Consider the following 7,685-nt stretch of genomic DNA (forward strand, 5'->3'; position numbering starts at 1 on the left):
TCCTATCTTTATCAATAATGCAAGTATTGTGTAGACTCATATTTTAACACCTACAAAAGTTTTTTTTTACAAATTGGTCAACATTTAAAATCAGGCTCTTTATCATTAACAATTACTTGATGAATCCCTATCTTTATTCATAATGCATTTAATGTGTAGACTAATTATATAGACTCTGTATTTGACCATTATCTGCTATTGTTGACCGTCTTTTCTTTATTAATAATGCCATTATTGTGTAAACTCATATTTAATAACATACTGTTTTTTCGAATTGGTCAGTCCAAACATTTAAAAACTTTTTTTTTTCATGTATAATTCACATTTACTTGATGAACCCCTATCTTTATTAATAACGTAATTAATGTGTAGACTAATTATACTGTGTATTTGATCATCTGCTATTGTTGACCTTCATGTTTTCTTACATCTCCAGCATCGACCTGTTACTTGTGGATACTTTTACTAGCACAAATATTTGTTTAGAATCCTTGTATTTAAAAAAAATAATTGCGAGAGATTGATGTAAACTCATTAATCAAAGCAGGAAGTAAAACCTATACAATATACTGTTTCTTATTTCAGCCTAAAGCTCTGTCGTATTTGTACATTCATGTACAGACATCATGAAATACAAGTTGAACCGTGCAGGTCACAGCTGGCTGCCTGCGGAACAGAGGTTTGTACACAGACTGGAGAGCCACCAGGTTGTGATCAGCTTTGCCCAGCGGGGGGAGGGACAGTGATGTGTACTTCTCCTTAGTGTTGGCATAGAAAAGGTCCAGTGTTTTATTGTCTCTGGTGTGGCAGGTGACCTGCTGTGTGAATGAAGCCAGAGAGGAGGAAGGGGAGGCATGATTGAAGCCACCAGAGATAAGTAGCAGGGCATTTGGGTGCTGTGTTTGTAGCCTGCTCACGGCTGCAGTCAAGACATCACAGGCTGTCTCGCAGCTGGCAGCGGAGGGGACGTAGACGGTCACCACGATCACATGACTAAAGTCTCGCGGGATGTATAATGGGACTCATGCCAACAGCTAGCAACTCAATATCCCTGCTGCAAAGCTGCTCCTTAATCGTGATGTGCCCAGGATTATACCATCTATCGTTCGCAAACACAGCCAGCGATCCTCCTTTCCTCTTACCACTCTCCAGCTTCCTGTCCGCGCGTGTGATTTGGAAGCCGTCCAATTCTACGACCGCGTTCGGCGTTAGCGCTGTTAGCCATGACTCCGTGAATAGCATCAGGCTAGCCTCCTGGAAGTCCCTCACATGCCGGGTAAGCGCCGCTAGCTCGCCCATCTTGTTGGGGAGAGATCTAACATTCCCCATGATAACAGACGGGAGGACGGGATGGTATCGTCTCCTCCTTTCCCGGTGTTTAACCCCCGCACGAGATCCCCGTCTCTTCCTCTTCAGCTCATGAGGGATATCCGGTCTCGCCCCGGGAGCCGGTGCGGGGTTAGCACGGAGTGCTAACAGCTGATTCCGGCTGTAAACAATGGGGGCACGGCTCTGACCCAAATCGCCAGACACGATCGCGCAAAAAATAGCCACCAGCAGCAGCAAGAATACCGCAGTTTGGGTGTCCATTGCTACGCAAGTTTACGACTATCAACTATGTGAAAAAGGTATGAGGTAGAGTAATAGTAAGGTACAAAAACACACGAAAAAGGCTCACCGGTGAGCCAGAGCTGCTGTAGCGGGCTGCCACTCGCGCGGCGCCGGAACCGGAAACTCTGTTTAAGCAGACAAATGCATACTTTTATGAGCACAAATGTTGGTCAGCAACACTTGGAAGGGGAATTCCCACTTTGGCTGGTGCCAGTGTTTTCACTTGATACTGCGGGTCAGCACCCAATCACCTGGGACCACCTGTTGCTCTTCCTGTTGAGAAACACAATCGCCCTTGGGTACTTGATGTATATCCCGTATTTCTAAAGTCTTTCTCATGTAATCAGCTAAATTTGCTTCATCATCCAATTCTCATTGTGGTGAAAAGATTGGTAATTTATGTGGTTGGCTGAACAGGACTTCAAAGGGTGTAAGTCCTGATGCACGTGTGTTGTTAATATACAGTTTAACCAAGTCAAGACATTGCGTTCAGGGCCTTTTTGTTTCCTCCATACATTTTTTCAATCTATTTTTACAGTCCCAATCATTATTTCCACCAGACCCGCGCTCTGTGGATGATAGGAACAATAATGTTTCATATTTATTTGAAACTTATGTCCTATTTTTTTGATTAAATTGTTTACAAAGTGGGCGGCACGGTGGTCGACTGGTTAGCACGTCCGCCTCACAGTTCAGAAGTCGTGGGTTCGATCCCGGCTCCGGCCTCCCTGTGTGGAGTTTGCATGTTCTCCCCGTGCCTGCGTGGGTTTCCTCCGGGTACTCCGGTTTCCTCCCACATTCCAAAAACATGCATGGTAAGTTGATTGGACTGTCTAAATTGCCCCTAGGTGTGATTGTGAGTGCGGATGTTTGTCTCTGTGTGCCCTGCGATTGGCTGGCAACCAATTCAGGGTGTCCCCCGCCTACTGCCCAAAGACAGCTGGGATAGGCTCCAGCACGCCCGCGACACTTGTGAGGATAAGCGGTGTGGATAATGAATGAATGAATGTTTACAAAGTGTGTTCCGTTATCACTATATATGGTTTCCGGAAAGCCATATCTTGGAATAATATCTTTACATAGAGCTTTCGGTAAAGTCATAGCATCTGGTTTCTTGGTTGCAAATATTTCGACCCATTTTAAAAAAGCATCTATTATGACCAAACAATATTGTTTCACCTCACTTTTGCTTAACTTGATATAGTCCATATGTATTAGTTGAAATGGATATGTTGGTTTTGGAAGCTGGCCTCTCTTTGGTCGCATATTACCTCGAGGATTATGCCGAGCACAAATCAAACAAGCTCTGCAAACGTTCTTCGAAAACAAATTAAATCCATAAGTCGTAAAATGCCACTGTACTAGCTTCACAATCCCACCGGATGAAACGTGTGACTTCCCATGACTCAAAACAGCCGCCCACCGGAAAAGATTTATTGGCAACACTGGCTTGCCATCGGTGCTAATATAAACATCCCTTTGCAGTGTAGCCCCCTTTTCTAACCACCCCTTAAGTTCAAAAGGAGGACTCTGTTGTTGCATGTCTCCCAACACCTTGTCAGGTAAAACAGTTTCATTGGGCAGTTCATCTGTTAACCCCACAAAAGGCTTAACAGCAGCCTCTTTTTCCGTTTTGTTGCCGAAAGTATTACCCAATGAGACATCATCAGTTCCCGATGTGTGCGCAGCACATTTGCATATGGCGATATGCCGTGGTAGTTGAACGGCGTCCAATAATTGCTGTAATAGTTCAGCATGTGTCACAGGCTTCCCTGTTGAGGTTACCATTCTCCTGTTGTGCCAATATTGTGCAAAAACATGACATGCAGAAAATGCATATTGACTATCAGTATAAATAGTGACATCTTGCCCTTTCATCAGTTTGCATGCTTCTTCAGAGCAACTAACTCCGCCACTTGAGCGGAAAAATGTGAAGGCAGAGGCTCAGCTTTTAGTACTTGTTCAATGCTTCCTGTTTGCGTTTTCCCATAATCACTTTTCTTTGATGAACCATCCACAAAGAGGACAGCTCCTGTTTGTAGAAGCTGATGTTTTAAATCTGATCTACATTTTGCCATTTGTTCGGCCACTTCCTGACAATCATGATGTTCACCATCCTCAGGAATTGGCAACAGTGTGGCCCGGTTCAAAGTTGTGCACCTTTGTAAGGTGAGGTGTGGTTGGGACAACAAAATTGCCATGCATGACAAATGTCTTGCTGGGGGCAAAAATGTCATATTTGCAGCAGAGCCGCAACAGCATGGGGTACTTTTAACGTCGATGGATGGAATAGGACGATAGCAGCGCTGCACTCCATAGCAGCTGATGCAGCAACCACAGCTCTTACACAATGAGGAAGTGTACACGCCACACTGTCAAGTCTGGATGAGAAATAAGATAGTGGCCTCAACCTATCTCCATACTTCTGCGATAGCACTTAGGTCATGTACTCTCCTATGCAGTCTACCATTTGTAACAATGACTTTGAATAATCAGGTAAAGTTAGCGTTGTATTTGAGACAAGCATTTGTTTAATCTCACAGAAAGCATTTTCTGCCTCTGTTGTCCAGTCCAATAATGACGACATTTTCAAATCTATTTCATACATCATCTTTGATAGAGGAGCAATAATTTCAGAATAATTTGGAATCCAACTCCTGCAGTAATTTATAAGACCCAGAAACGACATCATATGCTTTTTTGTTTGAGGTTTTGGTGCCTTCATCACAGTTACTTTTCTATCTTCAAAAATAGTTCTGCCCCCCATACTCAAATTGTGACCCAAGTACTTGCTGTTTACACAATTGCAATTTATTTTTGCTTACTTTATGACCCTCATTGGCCAAATGTTGCATCAATACAACTGTATCCTTTTCGCAAGTGTCCAAATCAGTTGATGCCACAAGTACATAGTCCACATAGACTATAATCTGACTTCCCCCCGTAGGGTCAAATTTAGCCATGCTAGCTGTCTTTTCTTGGGGGTAAATGGTTGGACTTTCACAATGTCCCTGCGGTAAAAAAGGAAAAGTATACTTTTTACCTCCAAAAGTGAATGCAGACCAGAATTGACTGCCCTCTGCCACTGGGACTGAGAAGAATGCGTTACTAATGTCCACCACAGTAAAAACAGCAGCATCTGGTCTCAAATTGTTTAATAGTGTATGTGGATCAGGTACACATGGCGCACGTTGCAGAACTGCTGCATTAACAGCTTGCAAGTCCTGAACCAACCTCCAACCAGTGGATGGGGGTGCTTTTTTCACGGGAAAAATCTGAGTCTTACATTGAGAATTTTCACATTCGATGATCACTCCTGCGTTTAGTAAATCATTTAACACCGGTTTTATTCCCTCAAGTGCGTCTGGTTTTAATGGATATTGACGCACACAGGGCCTGTATTCAATTTTTGGCCTAATTTGAACCGGCAATGCTCCCTTTATAAGACCTACATCAGATGGTCCTTGCGACCACAGTGTTAATGGTACAGCTTCCAACAATTTTTCCTCATCCTCTGTCAAAGTTAACAAGGCAGAAAGTACTTTTCGTCAGTGGAGGTGAATCCATTCCTGCACCTGTGTCGTCCAAAAAGTGGTTTTCTATACAATCCCGTTTCATCGCTGTACTCCAATCCTCCTCCCGCACTGCGTCAGTCGTCATCATTCTGAGCTTGCATAACAAACACCCCCACATTTCTCCACTGCTTGTCAGAACTTTTGTACAGGGACACATGAGGCACAAACCACTCCTTGTATAGCTACTGGAGATTGTCAGGCAGTTTCACCCCTGCTGCAACTGTCGCAATGCTGTCTGAATACAGGTAGTCAATTGTCATCTTTGCTGGAGAGGCATGAGCTAATTTAGACTCATACCCCCTGTCAGGGCCCTCGCTCCGCTTATACCACATGGTTACATGTAGCGTGGCTGCCTCCATTTTACTTTGCACATTTGCAATCATGTCCTTGCTCTTTTCCAGCAATGCACCACACACAGTAGATGGAGGCTTATTAGACAAATTCACTGTGTAATTGTAAAATGCTGGTGTGTGACTTGCAACAGATTTAAACTATTTATCTGCAAATCCTCTTTTCCTTTGATAACTATATTCCCTTCTGGAGAAGGAATCAAAGCGAGGCCTAATTGTAACAAGCCATCTCTTCCCAACAAATTTACAGGACAACCTGGTACCACCAACACTGGCAATTTGCAACTCTGGCCCAGTGGATCTCTTATCCACACGGGCTTAGTGACTGGAGCCTCAGTGAGTCGGCCTTGGGCCGTTCTGATAAACATGTTAGCCCCAGACAAGCTGGACCCAGGAATATCCTCTCTGCATGCAGTTCTACAGGCTCCTGTGTCACACAAAAATGCTATGGGCTTGCCATTAACTATTAACCCAATTTCTGGTCATATTGTATCTATAGCCAATATTTCCTGCAAATTCAACTCTTCAGACCATTCTAGTACCACATTTTTCTTAAATTATGTCAACTGCGGTCCTAGTCATGCCAAACCTGCAAGCTGCTTCATATGTTTTTTCGGACAATCACGCGAAATGTGCCCAGTTTGACCACAGCACCAACAAATTACTTCACCTGGTTTACCAGGGTTGGCACCGCGCCCTTTGCTAATCATGTTGCCTCTGACTCTTCCTCGATCATTTCTATTAAAAAAAAAAAAACTGTCACGCTCCTGAAAATGCAATTCACTATTTTCCAAAATAAAGGCATATGCCTTCTTTTTTTTCCCTTGCAGTACTCCCTCAGCATGCAGAGCTTAATTTATGTACTGTTCAAGACATCCAGTAGCCTTATCAACCCAATGTTTATCTATCCATTGCCTTATTGCACTAGATGAATGAGTGTGTAGGGCATTTTAAAGTTGTTCCTGATAAATACCCCAAGGATCATGGTCCTCAGGAATGCCACTATTCGCTTGAAACATGCAGTCATTCGAACTCTATAATTTTCAAATGATTCCTTTTCCTTTTGTGCAGCCCTTCCAATGGCTGCATAATTTGCTCTCTGCTTAAATTGTTCTTTTGTACGTTCCACTAGCCATTTTATGTGCTAGTTCTCGGCTATCATGTTCCAGAACAGCGTGGCCCTCCTTTGGATCCCAGTCCCCTCTAACACTATGCCAGTCTCCCTTCAAGGCTGTCATCCACACTTGCTGGACCTGTACCCCATTCGAATGATAGGACCTCCTAAGGTCGTCCATTTGCTGTAAAAATTCAACAACTTCTGTTCTATGAGATGTGATGCCTTCTATGGCTTTTTTCACATCATCTTGGGTCCATGTTCTATGCACCAAAATAGTAGATGACTTTTGAGCAAGATTAGGATTTGCAACTTCAATCATGGGAAATGTGTTAGCACAGTTTTCCCCCCAGAGCCTGAAATGTAGTATTAGGAGGTGAGAACACATTGCCCAATTTATGTCCTCTCCCCTTGATCTAGTCACTCTCCCCTCTGGCTGCCCATGTGGTGAGGGTGGTGTTGGCGGAAGGGGCGAGTTGGGCAGAGGTGGATAAGCGCCAAAAGTTGGAGCTGCAGAAGCCTTATCAGACGTAACGTCTCTTCCACCTTCACTCCCACCCCCACCGGACCTGTCTCATCGTCTTCTTATCTACAAAAAAGAACAGTGTCCTCCATTTTAACATTAGCGTTTGATTTCTGTCTTCTTTATCATCCAAAACTCAGTGTCACCAAAACCATCTTTATCCATTTTCTTTTTATTATTTTTCCGCACGCTCCTTATTCCATTCTGCAAGTGTACTACTTTTTGTGTATTTAGCTGGCCAGCAAAATCATATTTTGTTATCCACAAATACAAATAGTTTATTTTAGAAGGACATTGGTTTTCTACAAACTTCCAGTCCTGACAAGTTAACCCCTGTTTTGTATCCTTTTTATCGGTCATTTCCCCATTTTGACTGGAGTCAGCGTTTCACCCAGGGCGACTCTGCTGGCTTTCACCTGAACAGGGTGACAATTACTTTCTGTCTGGGGTAATTCTCAAACCTCTACCACAAAAAGGCGGAGAATTCTTGCCTCTGCTTCCCCAAAACAGTT

Source organism: Filicampus tigris, chromosome 12, assembly GCF_054856515.1.
Source record: "Filicampus tigris isolate MCC_2025a chromosome 12, RoL_Ftig_1.0, whole genome shotgun sequence".
NCBI classification, from domain to species: domain Eukaryota; kingdom Metazoa; phylum Chordata; class Actinopteri; order Syngnathiformes; family Syngnathidae; genus Filicampus; species Filicampus tigris.